Source organism: Coccinella septempunctata, chromosome 8 (genome assembly GCF_907165205.1).
Source record: "Coccinella septempunctata chromosome 8, icCocSept1.1, whole genome shotgun sequence".
Classification (NCBI taxonomy): domain Eukaryota; kingdom Metazoa; phylum Arthropoda; class Insecta; order Coleoptera; family Coccinellidae; genus Coccinella; species Coccinella septempunctata.
Window position 1 is genome coordinate 21701911 of NC_058196.1, and position 19420 is coordinate 21721330.

Here is a 19420-nt window from a genome sequence, read left to right on the forward strand (position 1 = left end):
CTAAAATGGATAAATTAATCCGAGTCGTTATTTTGATTCAAGACCTGTGAATAATGCTCCTTCCATCTTTCGAGAATTTTTCTATCATCAGTTAGAACAGCTCCATGAGCATCTCTTATAGGAAAGCTAGCTTTTCTGCTTTGACCGTAAACAGTTTTAATAGCTTCGAAAAAACGCAACAACTGGTAAACATATGGTATACGAACAAATCTTTAGACTGAGAGAGCTGACTGAGAGTAGGGGCTTATAAAGTAATTACAATGGTGACAACTGAAAAAGTTATGCTGATAATTCATGGTCTCCCAATCTTGTCCTTGTTTGCAATCTACAATTTGCACGTTAGTTCTTCATCAGGGCTGCAAAATGAACATTATAGTTACGCATAAGGAGAAGGATATTGATTTTTAAATTGACAAGCATAAACTCTGAGGAGGTAAACGAACTACTCTAATACTCAGAAGGACTACAGGGTAGCATGCAGTCGACGTAGTTGAAAAAGAGCTCTGCTGAGAGCCACAACAGATCCTAAGGTAGCAGTGCAATGCAATTCCCCTGAGAATCTACATCTACAATCTAGGTTATCATTTTTATCATCAGTCCCAGTTGAAAACTGGGTTCATATTCTCAAAATCACCTCAATCATGATGCTACAGAAAGTGTTATTCGTAGGTCAGCGATAATGCAGATCCCATATGATCTAGATCTAAAGTGGTCAGGATCTTTTCATCCAAGGTTTTTCAACTTTTCTTTGACGAGTTCTAGTCTAAATTATTAGTCTCTTTAAAAATCCAGTATTTATATGGTTGCGAGTATACTCCAATCAGTAAGATTCGTAACGGTAGAACCTGCACAGAGCATCCTACATCTCTAATCGAGATACCGAGCCTCTTATCTAGTATAAGAGACCTTCCATAAAGCAAAGAGGGTCCACTGATTTCCTGCTCGGGCCGGTCCGACCCCTCATCCAGACATTAGAAGAAACATGATTATTATCATGTTAGGCAGGCGCACATTTAGTTCAGTTATGGGGCGCTCGTAGTCGCTGTGGGTTATTGATTTATGCGAGTCCGATAGGATAACTTCCGCTCGCTCTTTCGCTCGAACCCCCTTTGTTTACCTGAACGGCTCTCTTTCTCGTCTTCAGGCGAGATTGCTTGCTCTCCGAATCAGATTCTCCCAATAATAATCGGATGATTGCTCTGGATTCTTGAGTGGGTGACAGGAATCGTGGAAATATTGAAAATGGGGATTTTGATCGAGAGGATTCTTGAGACGAAACTGCAATTGTTTCGTTGAGTGTTAACAATAAAATTGTAAATGAACTGCTCTACAGTGGCATAAATAGTCGAGTAAGTTCTCTAGGTTGATCTATTCCAAACGCTTTCTCTTTCTAAGGTCGAATCCAAATTCTGTATTAGAAAATGAGCACTACTGGGATTGCACGGTTCTCACAATCCGGAATGTGCCCAAGCGGTAGTTTTGCGAGAAGAAGGGTGGACATACACAAGAATTGCAGAAAGGTTTGGAGTTACCCATACAAGTGTCCGAAGACCAGGACAGGGTAGACCACGAGTAACAACTGCCATTCAAGAACGTTGCTTGAGAGTTTCTTCGTTGAGACAACGGTTTGCAACCGCTCGCCTCCTTCAAATTCAGCTTGAGCAAACTCATGAGGTGCAAATTAGCACTCAGACAATAAGAAATCGCCTCTGAGAATATGATTTAAGGCCTCGTGTCGTGGTAAGAGGCCCAGCTCTTACCCCAGAACATTGAAGGGCGTGTTTGGATTTTGCGAGAGAGCATATCCATTGGGAAGAGGCCGATTGGGAAAGAGTTATCTTCACAGATGAGTCTAGATTCTGCCTCTACCATTGTGATCGACGTTCCCTTGTATACAGACGTCCACATGAAAGATATGCTCAGTGCAATTTCCTGAATACTACTGGTTTCGGGGGAGGGTCGATTATGGTATGGGGTGGAATATCGTTGACTGCTCGCACAGACCTAGTGGTCGTTGATAATGGAGCTATGAATGCTGATAAGTATATAAGGAACATTCTTGAAGAGCATGTAGTGCCATTTGCCCCATACATTGGTGAAAATTTCATTTTTATGGACGATAATGCCAGACCCCATCGTGCGCGCATCGTTCAGGAGTACCTTGAAGAGTTTGAAGTCTCTCGAATGGAATGGCCAGCAAGAAGTCCAGATCTCAATCCGATTGAGCAGGTTTGGGACAACCTCAATAGAAGGCTGAGAAGTTCAGAAAATCATCCAGCTACTCTTAATGACTTAGGAATCCAACTCGGAGAAATCTGGGAAGGATTAGATCAGAACATTTTAAGATCACTCATTTTGAGTATGAACCGTCGTTGCCGAGCTGTAAGGGGTGGAAATACCAAGTATTAAATCACTTATCTGTGTTCTCTTCTTTCACATAAGATTCGGTGAAATCCTGAATTTTTCTTCCATTTAATGTGTCTTGTTTCGTTCAAAACCTTCCCGAGAGAACATAAAAAATAAGTTATAAAGTCAATGTAGAGTTAACGTTCATTAAAATTGAGATTTTCAGAATGTGCGTTAATTTTTTTGCGCAGTGTGAAATAGAATGTATTCTGTTGTAAATAAACGAAATTAATTCAGACTCATGAAATCGACAAATGTTTATTTCAATAGCGTCTTCATTTCGATTTACTAAATGGTTGAAGAAATATCCATTTATTACAGACTTCCTTTCCAAATGATCCGACATATTTTTATGTCTATTACTGACAGAAAACTTCAACAGCCTCGTAGTATGCACTTCAATTGTGGAGCAATGTAGGTATATTGATTATGCAAAGTGCTTTCAGTTCTGCACATCAGCATATATCATATTTTTCGAGCTCCGTCAACAACTATCCATACATTCATAAACTCATCTACTAACATTAAAGCCACAAGTTGCAAGAAACTAGGGAAGTTTCGAATAACTCTTCCAACTCAGATTTCTTCTTAACACTCCACTGGAGGAAGATTAAATGAAGATAATGAAAATCATAAACTAGGGAAAGCTCAGTAAGAATCCCAGTCTCTGCGAATGAGAAAAAAACCGAAAATGGTAATATCTGGACGGAATTCATTAGGGAAAAGATAAGACAAGTGTTTAATTAAACTGTTGATATTATTTCAGCATGGAAGGGATGATACTCCTTGGTAGGAATGCTTAATTGAAATTTATTCGGGAAAAGTTTTTATAGTCCCACTGGTATTAAATGAGGATTCAACAAGTTACTGCATTTAATATGTCCCTACTTTCTCGATTTTATTCTTGGGTCTTTATCCAATGGACTTATTGGAACTCTGAAGAGAGAGAAAGGTTATTTTAAATACAAGTGCAGAAGGCACAATGATATTTTAATTCATCCAGAATAACGAACATTATTTTGTCTTTGTTATTTTATGTCGTATCAAATGAATAATTTTTTTTAGTTATAATATAATCAACCCATATTTTGTTTGTCAATACCGTCTGATTAATTATATAGGGAAATTGGTCATTGCCTTTCTTTAAATGAAATATATTAAACGATTTTTGCAACAAATTGGGTCCAGTCAAGAATCAACGGTTACTGGTACCTACTTCGCTCAATAAATTTCTGACAATTTCACCATTCTATCACAAAAAAAGTTAATGATACTTTATCATTGATCCTATTAAATGATTTTTCAGCTGTTGCCTAATATCGAAAAAGAAATGTTACATTCTACAGATTCTGTGTAGAATTCAGTGGCGTAGTCGAAGATTTCGTGGATTTTTGAATAACCAAACATTAACTGAATTGATAAAGGATGAATGTTATTATGATCTGGAATATGATCACACTTAAGCAAATAGTACGCTCTCACCCAATATGTGATCACAATTAGACTGAATCGAGTTTTGGTATATTGATTCAGCTCTTAGCAAATAACCCTGTATAGGCATCAGTAACATAAACATTATTTGTCGCTTGATGATTACCACCGACATATACCCGACTGCTTTCTACCCCATTGAAATGTAGTGATTAAACATAATTGGCATATCCTGCTTACACTAACGATAGGCTTGGGAATTGAGATACTCCAAACTTTACACGGAGATAAATAGACATGGAAGCAAAAATATGAACATACCAGGTGAAATTCTCGTCACAGCCGTTTTATCTGAAAAAGAAATAGAAATTAGACTTATATGTTCCTACATAATTCTTAACAAAATTGTTGACATCGGCAATATTCGAGGTTGACATTATGATGGACTTAGGTCAATAAATCAAAGCTGGAGTGAATATATAGATTGACCATTTAAAACGAAAAAGCGGCTCTGTATGGGTCAGCAGAAGCAAATTATACAGAATTGGTCATTTCGATACATATACTCAATTCACTTTTATTTTAGCAGTCGGTTGGCCATGGAAATTTGACACATTTCACTCTGTACTAAAATGTCGGGTCATGACGCTTGTCAAAACATTTTTGGGTTTTAAATCAACGCTATGTTGCCCGTTCTACGTAAACATTCTGTTATTACGTATTTCATCACAATTTCAAATCTCTTCGGAAAATATGTGACGAATATAATTGAAGTTTATACAAACCGTCTGTTCCGATATTCCTGAACAGTACTGTCAGTAATTCAAAGACGATTCCTATTGGCCCAGTCGTTCGAGTTCTATTGTTATTCGATTGCTGGCCAGTAAAACCAGCAATATCGGAACAAGCCCAAACTGATTTAAGGCATACCAAATCCAGTTATTTGCATGAGAGCCAGCTACTGAAATGTTTCTTGGACGAGAATGATAATGTGATAACCTATACTTCATTCAACTTTATTTTAGCAGTCGGTTGGCCATGGAAATTTGACACATTTCACTCTGTATAGTACGAAAATGTTGGGTTATGAAGCTTGTCAAAACATTTTTGGGTTTTAAATCAACGCTATGTTGCCCGTTCTACGTAAAAGTTTCTGTTATTACGTATTTCATCACAATGTCGAATCTCTTCGGAAAATATGTGACGAACATAATTGTTTATACAAAATTATTGCAGGCTTAATAAATTCAGTTATTTGCATGGAAAATACAAGAGATCAGTATAATATCATAATATGCCTAGTGCATTGAGGAGAGTTAATGTTCGTTATCTTCTTTGGCTTACATCATTTGTAGATTTCAAAAATATTAACCCGAAGATGAAATGCATATGATGCAGTGGTTGGCACTGGGTATCTCCCGTAGGAATTAATAGATAATTACAAGAATGTTAAATTTTTCAACAAAAATCATCTTGCATCAATATAAGTAAAAGGAGTTGAAAGAAGTTTCAAGTTAAGATGCAACTTCACCGTTGAACAAAAATTTCACATGAATAAACAGTAACAGGGCAACTTGCGCGTATTTGTGGCTATTCATCTTAATACATTGATGTAATTATAATAATTAGGTATTTATTAGTACCTTGACATTTACATTGTATAGGACAAGTCAAATGAAAAACAGAAAAATCCATTTTAGGGAACTCATTCTCCGATGACATTTATCGAAAATCCTGTAGTTAACTTTTCGCATTAATTCACTCAAACATAAAATTCCCAAATGCCACCACATTTTTGGGTCTCCCAATAGAAGGAAATTCTTTGTCATACTCTTCATTCACAATCTTTCTGATTGTGGAAATATTCAGCTGAAATATAAGTCGTTTAGATTCAGATGAAACATTATATAAATTCTCTTACATTGAATATGTTCGCTATCGTCTGACGTATTGTGGATTTTAGAATATCAGGGTATAACTATTTGAATGAGCGGACCTGAATTCTAAATAGCACTTCCTGAAACCCTGCCCCTTTTTTCAATCACTTTCGACATTTTCGAATTTTCGTAATAAAAATTGATATTAGTTGTGGCAACGGCGTTATGACATTAACGACATTTCATGAGTGCCAACCTAACTTCGTTCTAGTTACAAAAACTTGAGAAAATTATTTCATGGCCAACCGACTGCTAAAATAAATTTGAATGAAGTATATATCGATGATTCTTTGAGCTTTAAGTTTCTTATGGATTATTTTTGGTGAAACGGTTTATCAATGATTCTAATTTCTGTTGGAAAAATAAAAAAATGGTACGTGCAAAGCTACGCGATAGAAGTGAAACTTCCTCGACGTCTTTGGGAGTAAGCGTAAATGAGGGAATAGATCTAGTTATGATAACCTGCTGTGCTGTTTAAACTTATTTTAATCGAATAAAATTATAACTTCATCCACTGTTTGAAAAAAATAAATTCAATCAATTTTCTACATCATGATTTTCCAAGAAAGACACGATATTTTTGAAGAAACTGAAGTAGAATATGAAAATCCTCGATTGCAAATGATCAAAAAACATGCAAGAAAACGTCATCCATCGTATCTGGTTCTCAAGCAAAATCCACATTGAGATGATTGTTTTTTTTTCATCAGATCCAATGATTTCAGCAACTTCGACGTTAATCCTTAAAAATTAATTTTGCAGGTTCGCTTTCAATCCTTTGGTAACTCTTCAAGAAGGTTTGAAGAACTTCATAAGTAGTGAAAGAGGCTTATCCTTTTTTTCCTGGAATTGTCAGAGTTTATAAGCCCATATTGTGGATTTCAAGGACACAAAATTTCAGAATATGAAAGTTGAAATTCGATGGTATCAAGTAGGAGGATTCAATGAAATATTGGTGTGAAAAAAGATCAAAGTTGTTTTGTTTTTTCGTTTTTTGCTGGTAATTCAAGTGTTTATATCTAAGTGTCATCAGAATCGGCACATAGGTATTTTATTTTGGAAAAGTAATCTTATTTTGTCATAGCTGAGGACACATGAATGATTTCTGATGATAAAATAAAATGGTAGCTATCTTTGACCAAGCTTCCAAGTGATTTCGATTAGAAAGAAGGATGTTAGAATCATTTGTACACGATGTTGGGCGATATTGTATGAACACGATAATTTTAACCGTTTTTGAGAAAAACACAATTGAAGTCTTCACTGTCTTCTTGCAGTTCTATTCAATTAAAGAACAGTTTGCTTTCGAAAGTCAAAAAAATGTTGCTGTGTTGCTAAATGTTCTTTCTTCAGGTAAATTATTCTTGCTACGACATTGAAATCTATTGTCGTTACACTTCAACACAATGTATGTTTTTCCCACAGCAATAGCTTTTCAAGGCATATTTGGTCCTATCGCTATATTTCGCTCATTAGTATATGTCCCAATAGTTATGAAAAAAATCGTCGAAATTGAACTTTTTCGGAAATTATTTTAGACGACTTCCCGGGCTTCGATCTCGACGTTCTATACCATTTTAGAAAGGGCGTCATAGCTCGGGCCTACGGCCCTCGTGGTTCACCTCGGCCATGACTCGGGCCTACGGCCCTCGTGGTTCCCTCTGCGAATTTCTATGTTCCAATTCCTTTTAGTATATAGAGAAGAAGAAGAAGAAGATCACCATGAATACTAACTCAAAAAGTTTCCTCAGAAATAATGAGAATAACTCTCCCTAGGAAGTCGTCAACAAGTAGAGAATAGTCTCATTTCACCAATTTACTGAAAACGAAGGTATTTGCTGCAAAACGCAAGATCAAAACTCAGTCAAATCGTATTATTATTTGTGTAAGACACAGCTGTAAGACGACATATTCAATTTTTCAGAATGAACGTACGAATGAATGGAATATTTATGAAATTCATCGAAGACCACAGTCTCGTATTTAACATAAACATACCCCGAAAGTTTTTACCAAGTTCGTTCCTCTTGATATGTTTATTGTAGTAGAATGACGAATTTGTGCTATCATTGTGATAAAATATTCGATGAAAACAGCTTAGTTTTTCACGATTTTGAAATATTGTATGGAAAAAAAGGAAGGAGTGATATGAATACGAAGGAATGATTCCAAAGTTGTCAAATTAGGAAGCAAAACTCCTTTATTGTCCAAAATATTCACGAGATTACAAGACAACTGCGAGACTCTGGTAGGAGACTCTAGACGAGACAGAAAAAGTCTCGTCTCGTCTATGAAATATCAAGTCTCCTGGGCATCACTACGTATAACACAGTTAAAATCTTGATTCACTTGCAACGTCCGCGCACGCCCAAATAACACAGGCCAACACACATTTTGGTGCCTGCGATTTTTTAACTGTTCCTGAGTAATTTTTGGATGCAGAATGTAAAAAAGTTCTCAGATTTTGTCTATCAGATCTAGTTTTTGAGATTTTTTAAAAAAATTGTGTATATAATTTACGTTATAACTGTTATAATATATAATATTACTATTGACAGTTGAAAAAAAAACAAAGACACATGGATTTAAGTATTTATTGCAAAAACTTAATTTACATAATTACATTAGTCACTAATCACATAAAAATTTTCTTTTATACGATTTTCTAGAATGGAGTTTACTAGGGCAGTCTCGCTGAAGGCTCCAGCAGTAGTCCGCCATCATGTGGCTATCCCATCGTCCTTGATAACGATGTTCCATAGTTTTAATATCCTGATGGAATCTTTCCCCCTGTTCTTCACTACAATCACCTAAGTTTTCTGGAAAACGATCTAGGTGGCTGTGGAGGTAGTGAACTTTTATACTCATGTTACAGCCGAGAATATTAAAATTTGAAAGCAATTCTACGTAATTCTCTGCTTTATGATTGCCAAGAAAATTTTGTACTACTTGAACAAATGAACTCCAAGCGTTAGATTCAGTCTCGTTCATTGATGTGGTGAATTGTGGATCTTTAACAAGTTGCCTTATTTGAGGACCATCAAATATACCAGCTTTTAGTTTTTCCGTGCTAATGCCAGGAAATTTACGTGACAAATACCCAAAACAATTTCCATCTCGATTTAAAGCCTTCACAAATGGCTTCATTAGGCCTAGCTTGATATGCAAGGGCGAAAGTAAGATTTTTTCTCTTGAAACCAAAGGTTCGTTGATCACGTTTTGTATTCCTTGAATCATGACATCTCTTGAAGGCCAATTTTTGTTAACCCAGTGCTCATTTTTAGCTCTGCTGTCCCAAAGGCACAAAAAACAAGGATATTTTGTATAACCACTCTGCTGTCCAAGGAGGAAGTTAATCATTTTTAAATCAACACAAATTGACCACTGATGTTCTTCGTATTCAATGTTTCTCAAAACAAATGCTATTGTTTCATATTCTTCCTTCATGGTAGTAGAATGACCAATAGAAATTGAGCCATATTTGTTACCGTTATGTAAAGGAACACATTTTAAACTACGTTTTGAACTGTCCATTTAACCATTTAACCTGTAACGTGTATCTCAGAAACTAGAGCTGATAGAAAAAATCTGGCGGCATTTTTGGAATCAGCACATTAAAAACATTAACAAAACATTAAAATCAGATGTTAGATTTTCGGCACCTAATTTTTTTTTCATTTTGTTGGCCTGTGAATTATTCACTTCAAGAACTCACTTTCAAAAACACCCTACCGGTTAATATTTCGTATAACAATTTTTTCAGATATTATTTATGGTTCATGATATTCAGAATATGTATAATGCCGAAAAAAAAACCTTTATATCCGAACAGGCGAATCCTCCCTACCCACAAAAGAAAAATGCCCACAGCTGGTCCACTGAATAATTCCTCCAATGATTGTGAATCCGCATCAGTTTCCAGACTAATACATCTTCCGTTCCCGTTCGTGTCCCTTGCGAAGCTTCCATCTTCCATCCCGGATGCTCACCGACCACCACGAAATTCATCTTCTTTTTACCCATCTCGTTAGTAACTTGACTGGATGTATGAATGACGTCGCGTGCTTCCCTACATCTCTTCCCCATTTAGCGGAGGCCCTCACGCTCGCCTGTTGGTTACCGATGCCATAACTCACAGCCCGCTACCGCGATTTTCACGTGGTCGAGGCCTCCAAGAACAATGCCCCAACAAAGAATGGAGGGTCTACCGCCTGCCGCGCGCCGGTGGCGTGAATTATGTACCTTGATGGAACCGCAAGTTCGATCGACCCTTTCAAATATTCAAGCGTTCCGTCCGCCGCATTATGAACTACATGAATCAAAACACTATCATTCATTTCAATTTGCCGCGGGTCGGGTTTTGTTCGCCGATGAAGATAAAATGTTTCCTTAACGCCGGGGGGATGTATTATTCTCATCTACTGAACGGGTTCAGCTGAACAGGGGAACAATCGGGACTTTGGTGGGAAGAATATTAAAACCTCTTAACGAATAAGTTAAGAATTAAGAAGTGATATTTTATGAATCAGTGCAAAAACTATAGTTGAGGAGCCGAAGAGGGACATTCGGGATTTACTCAAGAGTGTCAGATTAATACAAGGAGAGATACCTTGGACCCTGTAGAGTACCTCTACCAAAAAATTAGATCTGTATATATGGGGAATTGTCTAGGACAGCCTGTCAGAATAGTGGAAAAAAAAACGATCATTGTATATACTAGAGCGTGTCAGATTAAGATATACATATGTGGTTAATTACATGTTGAAAAGTATATATTCTCGAAATCTGACAATTTAAGCGTGTCGAAAATGTGTGGTTGGGCGTCAAAGTTGCAAAAAAAAACGTCACGTTTACATTCTCGAGCGCGGTGGCTTTTTTTCTTATTTTGAAGCCAATGATTCAAAAATAACGGAAAAAATATAATCTGACAGTTTTAGCAAGCCGAAACAATAAAAATTGGCCATAAAGGTCACAAAAATCAGTTTTTTTTAAATTATCTCCTTCCCCGGGCTTCAAATCTTTTTCGCATTCATCATAAAAGTTGTAGAGCATAACATTTTCTACAAACTTTGTCCCAAGCAATTTTTTCTACGTTCGAACGTTTTTGAGATATACGGCGATTAATGCGAGGTGTTTAGCGATACATGCTGAAGCGAAAATTCACTCGTTGGAAAATAGTAAATTCTGAGGTTCTGTCACAGACAACACTTACATTTTCGTTAATAATTTCGAAATTGTCATCATGGAAATCCCTTGTCATTTTGACAATTGTATATTAGACTGGGATTCTACATTGACCTTGCCCCTTATCGCCCTCTAACTCGAGAACGCTTAAAAGTATGCAAAATTGCTTCAGACAAAAGTTGTGAAGAATTTTATTATCTACTTTTATAATGAATACAAAAACGATTAGAGGTACAGGGAGGGAAATATTCGAAAAAAGAGGATTTTTATCATCTTAAAAGTATCAGATTAAGGAAACCCCCCCTGATAAGTGTCAGATTAATGGGTCAACACGTCTACAACACCCATATTAACCATCTGTATGAAAATCTGACACGCTCGAGTATGTACAAGTAACGATATTTTCAACATTTTCAGAGGACCGCTGTGACCTTGCGTCACGTCCAAATTGTCAGTCCCTTGAAAAGTAGCTTTCTTTGGGTCAAATTAACATACCCTCCAAAAATCTGACACGCTGGAAAATTTTTTTTACCATTTTCAACTCTTCCGTACGGCCAGTCCCACCGCGCAAACTGTCAGATAAGCATGAATTCATTATGAGAGACACGTAGAGCATATAAAGTATCTTAATCTGACACGCTCGAGTATGTACACCTGACAATTTTTTTTTACATTTTTGAAACCCTGCAGACGCTTTCCCCACCGCTGAAAGTGCATACATCATAGAACCTTTTTTTCTTTCTACCATCTAATCTTCAAAATCCACCAGGTCTCCACGACGCTCGAGTAAATCCCGATATAGCATCGTCGGCTCCCCAACTATTATACTTCACAATTCACATAAATTTTCAGACCTCTCTAGATTTTCTCACATGGTATGTTGCACCAGAATAGAACTTTCTCATGTCTTCCTCTTTGATAGTGAATGCTGATTTATTGTCTTCTTATGTTCATCTCATCAATTTGAATCAGTTTCTTCATTTCTCAGCTGAACTCTGTTGTTAACCTCTCTTTTACATATTATTAATTACTATTATCGAGTTTCAAATCCATTCATCTTTCTATCATATACAGATAAGATCTCCAGCCTTCTACTCTGCTCGAAACCAACGATTAGTGGTTTCCCTCATCAGTACTCTCATTTTGTAACACTCATAATTTATCATTTGTATCTCCTATTTTTCTGATGGACGTTGTAATCGTGCTTACTTTTAAGCCATACGTCTCTGTAAACGTTGTATTAATTGATTAATTTTGTCCTCTTCAAGACCAACGTTGATTATATCAATTATAATATTATTTCTCTACTCATATTCAATGTATTGATCTCATTGATGACCAGACTTAGACAATTTGGCTTTCACTTCTAGGCCTGCATCATCATTCTCATTAAAATTCATTATTCTAACCTACTGTTTTTCATGGGAACTCTGGAGATGGAGGGCGAGTTGTAGATGGCGGAGTTATGAGAATAGCTGAGAAAAAGGGAACAATAGACCATGAGTTCCCAGTGGAATCTATTCCGTTTACAATAAATTAAAACTATCATCCCCACAAGTCCAGTGCAATTTCATTTTAGGACCCTGGACCATTTGAATGGTGAACGATTTTCCTTTGAATTCTTTGAATTTTTGGTTTGTTTAGCAGCGTTGTAACTAGGAATTGGGCCTTCGACAAGGATAGGTATTCTATACAGAATGATTTCTCGCGATGGCCTATTTAGTCGTTTGTAAAGAAGTAATCCTAATTTTGTGCTGAAAATTTGCATGTTGGGGTTTTCGCCATTTAACTTGCTCCTTAAAATATTTTCAGACATCTGAAAAACTTCATATCATACCGGAAACAACCCATTTCTTTCTTATTTCTAGTGGCCAAACCAGTAGATCTCCGTATCGAAATCAGATAGATGATTTGATGGCAGTCTCAACAATGAGTTAAAACTCAACGGCTTAAGAGTTATTGGAATTATTATGAAACATATGGTGAAAACGGTAGCAATGTTGCAGTGCTACAGAATGTGACCGTTGCTTGATAGTTGCGTATGAGCAGTCGATGCGACAGCCGCAGCAGTCACATTCTGCAGCCACTGCAGGTGAACTACTGAAACCATTCCTTTAGTGATATCGTATTAAAAACATGAGTACAAAAACTATATTTTTTTTTGCTGATTCGAATAAAAAATAGGTTTTTTTCAACTTATACCATTGTTTTAGCCCTTCGAAACTCGTCAATAGGCTCTTCGCATCCTTCATTCTTAGGAAAGAGTATATTATGATGTCTTTTTTTTCCAGGCAGATGATGTTCACCAAACGCGACGAAATCGAGTATAAACATCTATGGAGTTATATCTAAATGAACCGTTTCATGAAAAATCACCTCTACATAACTTCCACTATGAGGAAATCATGAATTCCGTAAAAGAAGTCCTGGAGCAGAAGATTTTCCCATCTCTTTCTATTTATACAGTGTCTAACTTCTCTGAAGTTTGGCCTACTCCCAGATCTTCGTGGACTATGTAATTTTGCATTATCGTTTGACAGTTTTAGAGCGGTAGACATAAAGAATTTTCATGGCGAAATTCAATTGAATTGAACGTTCGTTCTACATGATGGAAAACGAGGAGCATCACCGGTTTATCTATAAAGAATTCATGTTTCGTTATACAAAGCAGAAGATATAAAAGGAGGGAGACCGTTCTGAAACCCCAACATAATGGTGAATTTGGAGTTGTTGTTTCAGCTCTAGCGGTGGTTCGTCGTTGAATCTCGGAAGGCAGAAACAATATATCTTTGTTTTTAAATATGCCTGAATGAATTCCAGAAGGGATGTTCGACATTACGAATGGATAATTTTACTAGATTTTCACTGCACAATGGGTTCGTAAATATAACGTCAGAGGTCCGCTTCGTTATTCAGGTTGAATTGTCAGAAGTAGGTACTTGGGGTGTACACTGGTAAGACACTGTTTATATACAGGGTGTATTTGAAGGTGAGGCTTTATTTCAACAGAAGGTAGAACTGGTAAACATGGAGCGTTTCAACAAAAATCACCTATACAAAACTTTCAAAACCACAACGTTGAAAAACAATTGAAAATGATTACTGAAATAGATCCTAATACGATCCTAGTCCGTTTGTTAGCTGAATTATCCCAAAGCAATGGTAAAAACCTATCTATTCGACCATGTGGTTTCGTTTAGGATATTGGCTCGTTCGATATTTACGTTGTAATGGAAATGGAAACTTAGAATTGCCGAATTTTTCTCATTATTATTTAGTAACTTACACGATTTTATGAAATCGATCATTTCGATACCAACCGACAAAAGAGACTTAGGACACAAGCGTATAAAATAGACTAATACTTCAAAGTCTCACCAATAAGATTCGTCTAAATTATTCCCGACTTTGTACACAATGGGCATCACAATCTTATTCTTGTTCGAACGTAAGAATGGGATGAAATGGGGCAACATCATAGCACTTTTTCAACATAACTAATATAAGCACTATCAAGAAATTTCCTTTATTTTCTACATTCTTTTTCACCCTAACCTGCACGATACAACAATTATGATTCTCTCAAAAGTGACCTGATGCATCTAATCCGACGAACTTGGTACTGAACCATTCATTGTCCAGCCATATGGTTATGTTTTGTTTCGTTTTAACGATGCCGGAGTTACCTTCCACAGTCCCGTACTTGAAATTCAATGGAATTTTGTCGAACTTCTAGGGGTTGTATCTCAGTCATCTTGAATATTTTATATAGACAATTTTTGGTGAAACGACTTATTTTGATGAGTTCTACCTTCTGTCAAAGCCTCACCTTTGAAAACCCCCTGTATAGGGTTGATGAACTGCTGATTTCACTTTAACGAGTAGTAGTAAAACTTTGGACATTTTTCTTGCGCGGAAGTTTCATCAATAAGCGAATCGCGAATGCTTGACTGAAATTAAATCAATTAATCGACTTGGGTGAAATCTGACTTCATGAATACGTACAAATTTCGAATGATGGAAATTTTGTTATGATTCAATCTATGTATATAAATGACAAAAATTCGTCAGCATTCTCTTCCCTTGGTGTCCTTTCCTATTATCATCTCCCATACCTGCCTCTCTGTCTGATCCTTGCTTTTTCTTGAACTCTGTTTTGTACCTACTTATATCTGCTTCCTTACAACGCGAGACGTATATATAGGTGGGTTCTCTTTCTTTATCTATGTTGATGTATTGGCTTTCCTGTTTCCTGTGATGCCTGAGAACCGATATATGAACTCTGTTGTTCTTGACAAGTTTGTAGGGTTAACCCAGGCTACTATATTCGAACTGATGTACTGGAGCTCATTGCTTTAATGGCCTCTCGACTGTAAAATATATACCTATATCTCATCCATGAAGTTCCTGTTTGAGTTATATAATGTATTTCTAACTCGAGTGTATTCTGCTAGAAAGATGCTCAGGCTCAACGATTCTGAGTATTTCGTTGAGGGTCCAAAAACTCAAGGCAAGTTCGTGTGTTTGTTTAAGAACTGTCCGTGTAAGGGTTAATGGTATTTTCTCTGATTGATGGATTCTACCTGCGTCAGTAAATATATTTTATAAAAATAATCGAACAAAAAACCTATTCATCAAATAACTGAAAAACTATATTCAGAAACAGCAGTGGTGAAAAACTTACCTCCTGATTCGACCATGTGGTTTCGTTTAGGATATTGGCTTGTTCGATATTTACGTGGTACTGAAAATGGACACAAAGGATTGCCGAATTGTTCTCATTATTTAACTTACACGATTTCATATAATGGCTCATTTCGATACCAACTGACAGAAGAGACTTAGGACACAAATGTAAAAAATAGAATAATACTTCAAAATCTCTCCAATGAAATTCATCTAAATTATTCACGAATTTTTTTTAATGGGCATCACAATCTTCTTGTTCGAACAACCAGCAATCGTCGTAAAAATGGGATGATATGGGGAAACATCATAGCACTTTTTCAACATAACTAACATAAGCACTTTCGAGAAACTGCCTCGATTTTCGAAATTTTTTTCACCCTAAATTGCACGATACAACAATGATGGTTTTCTTAAGAGTGACCTGATGCATCTAATCCGATGAACTTGGTACTGAACCATTCATTGTCCAGCCACATGTGTATGTTTTGTTTCGTTTTTGCGATGCCGGAGTCACCTTCCACAGTCCCGTACTTGAAATTCAATGAAATTTTGTCGAACTTCTAGGGGTTGTATCTCAGCCATCTTGGATATTTTATATAGACAATTTTTGGTTGAACGACTTATTCTGATGAGTTCTACCTTCTGTCAAAAAAAGCCTGTATATTAGATTATGTTTTCTTAAGCTCTATTCAAATGTCGAATGAAATGAAGGGTGTTCCGTTCAAAAATAGGTAACTTTGTATTGCCACTCTGTACACAAATGAGTCAGTCGTATTGTATCAAAGAATTATTGAAGGCTGATTTATGAAGAACAAATTTTTTCGGTAGCCCCTATACATTCGCATATAAGGTTTAGGGTCTTTTTCTGGCGGACACCTTGTATATTTTGCCAGCAACTCTCGCAAAGTTACGATAAAAAGTCGGCCGACCGCCTGATGCAACTTACCATTTAGCATACAGGGGATTATACCACCTGCTGAAACGAATTACATTATAAATCCCTTCAGTCTATAACTGACATTTGCAGAACTGCCTTCAAACTCTTGTCGTTCAAACAAGAAATCAATACACGACTATCAGTTCGGACATTTAATTAACTACACTTCAAACGAAACAGGACAAGTTTGGTAGTCTGCAATCAAAATCCGCAATTCAATTCCATTGGTTATATACAGTGAATGCTTACCTACGTCACTCTGCAAGTTCCGAATGATGCCAATACAAAGAGAGCCACTTTGTCGATAGTAGGATTTCCCGGTCGACATGCGGATAACGCTAGTACATCGAATCGGTTTTTTGGCCGGTAAATCACCGTTGATCCGTATCAGTGCCGATTGCTTTGATACGAAGAGTAAGATGTCTCATTGACGTGTCCTGAACAGACCTGAAGGCTTCGGTTTGATAGTTTTTTACGCTTTGTCCTTTTTTGAGTCGATCCCTCTAAGAAGGTATGAAACAGCGTATTCTCCACGTATTTACTGGACTGTAGAGTTCAAATCCGGCACATATACAGGTGTCCCGACCAAAAGTCAGAAGGATATGTTAACAGTTTTCTATTTATATTTGAAATGAAGAATGAAATTGATGGGATACGAAAAGAAAAAAGGACAATCAAGTAGATACTACGCCGACGTTTCGGTTTATTAAACATCTTTCTCAGGGCACTTGAAACAAGATTATTATCATAACTGCAATTAATTGAACTATGAATGATCTCGAGTTGAATAATTTGAAATCCAAGCTAAACAGTCTACTAAGAGTTATACAGGAGAAAAGCGACAAATACCGTCCCAGCTCAGAAAACTGGTTTAGGGAGTAAAAGGTCCAAACGAATAATAGGGAATACTCCTTCTGACGAAAATGATGTATTTTTTATGAAATATCTTTGAAACGTCACATTTTGAAATAACCATTTCAACCGTTTCCCAAAAAAAATTATTTTAATCACTTAAAAATGAAAAATAAAAATGTGTATTTAAAATTTAAAGCGTTTCATGTGGATTGCACAAGTTGGCAACATCGATCGAAATATGCCTTGATAATAAAGGACAACAAATACATTATCTTGATGAGATAGAGATAGACAAAGAAGTCTGCGACGAACGATGAAGGCCGTAAAATTTTATGGGATTTTTATGGCCGGTTGCAGTTGAAGCTCGCCAGTAAGTACGCGCCTGATCAACAGCTGTTATTTTATAAACAAGCTGATCGGACATTGTTCTTTTCATTGTCTTGTATGCGCTGTTGCCAAGTCGTAAACTTCGCACAAAGCGATTTAAATTTTAAAACCCCATATTTGAAGGATGATTTTGAATAGTTTCCACGGTGAATTTAAAAAAATCATGAATGAAACTCATAACTATTCAGTTTAAACTTGCATATGCAGTGATAACCCAAATTGAGGAGAATTCCCCATTGCGACGGAAAAGTGCAGGAAATTCGGTTGAGCAGTGTAGTGAATGAAAGAATCCGCCGATTTTGTGCGTGGTGTTCGAAAAAGTTCTCCGTCAACCATCAGCAGGTTCGAGCGAAGATTGCAGTAAAGATAGAAAGTTCCAATTTTGTATTGTTTTTTTTTTCTTCCATTTCTGTTCAGGGAAAAGAGTGAATAGAGTCCAGAGTCCTGAAATCACCTCCAAATTTATCAATTAAATGTATTTTTATTATTGTTGTGCGCTAAGTTGGAAATAAAATTCATCTCAAGATTTTGTCGATGAAAAATATTGATTATTGTTTTGCGCTCCTTGCATGAGCTTAGAAATTGAAGATTTAAGTTGGTCGTCATCAACCAATCAGTGTATGTTGCAACATACACTACATTTAGAATGAAATGAAAACTTCTCGAGAAGTTTTAATTTTTCTAAATAGATTTAATTATTACTTCAATTCAGGAGTTTCATTTACTTTCTCCCCACAAAATATAGAAAATAACATCAAAGACTTGTCCTTACTGCGAGAGACCAAATCCACATTTTCCCCTTTCAAAGGGCCTTCAATTTTACACTGATATTATAACATCTTACAAATAATCACCCCTTGTCCAGTGGAAAGGCGCTCTTCCATTGATCAAGATACGGTGTGCATTATTACACTGGTGACAGCGGTGGGATTTAAATTCTTTTATTTTACACTGGTGACCGCGGTGGGATTTAAATTCTTTTATTTGAGAAGTTTGTGTTTTTTTCTGGAGCGAGTTTAACTAAATCTAATAATTTGACAGGCGTCATTGTAAGTTGAAAGTATTCGGAGAATTGTGTTTAAAGAATTTTGATTGTTGGACTTAGTTATGATTATACCTACCTATGAATTCGAGGACCTTCGGAGGAAGGAACTCAGAGTTATTTTATAGACAAGGATGATTTCGTTTTGCGTCGATTTTTGTTTATTTCAAGAGGATAATTGAGTTATTTTGGGTAATGTAAAAAGTACAGTTGCGAACAGAATTTTATTCTCCTCAAAGTTTAGATGTGGAGATATTAAGGAATGTGGTGGATTCGATTTTTTTTCAAAATTGGTATAAGTAATCAAATTTTCAATCGGGAGTTGAAAAATTTTATATGTAAAGAGCATTGGTGTTCAATAATTTGTGGAAGATCTGATTAAGCGATTGATAGAAACGTTAAGGAGATTGAAATAGTAGTTGATCAACTATCGAAGATTGAAATTTCATTTCACGATAATTTATTGCTTTTAGGGTTGCATTCTTGGCTGATAGAAATTTTTTTTTCTGTTCATTGTTTTCAGGAGAATCTCGTTTTGCAGTTTATATCACT

General features: G+C 36.3%; 1 protein-coding gene across 1 annotated transcript in view; it reads right to left on the reverse strand.

The window, feature by feature from the left end:
* LOC123318645 (poly(rC)-binding protein 3) overlaps nt 1-19420 on the reverse strand; it is a 186468-nt gene that overhangs the window by 69669 nt on the left and 97379 nt on the right. The window contains exon 3 of the mRNA XM_044905321.1: nt 4159-4188. The gene's annotated coding sequence lies outside the window, so the exon portion shown is untranslated. The remainder of the gene's footprint in view (nt 1-4158; nt 4189-19420) is intronic.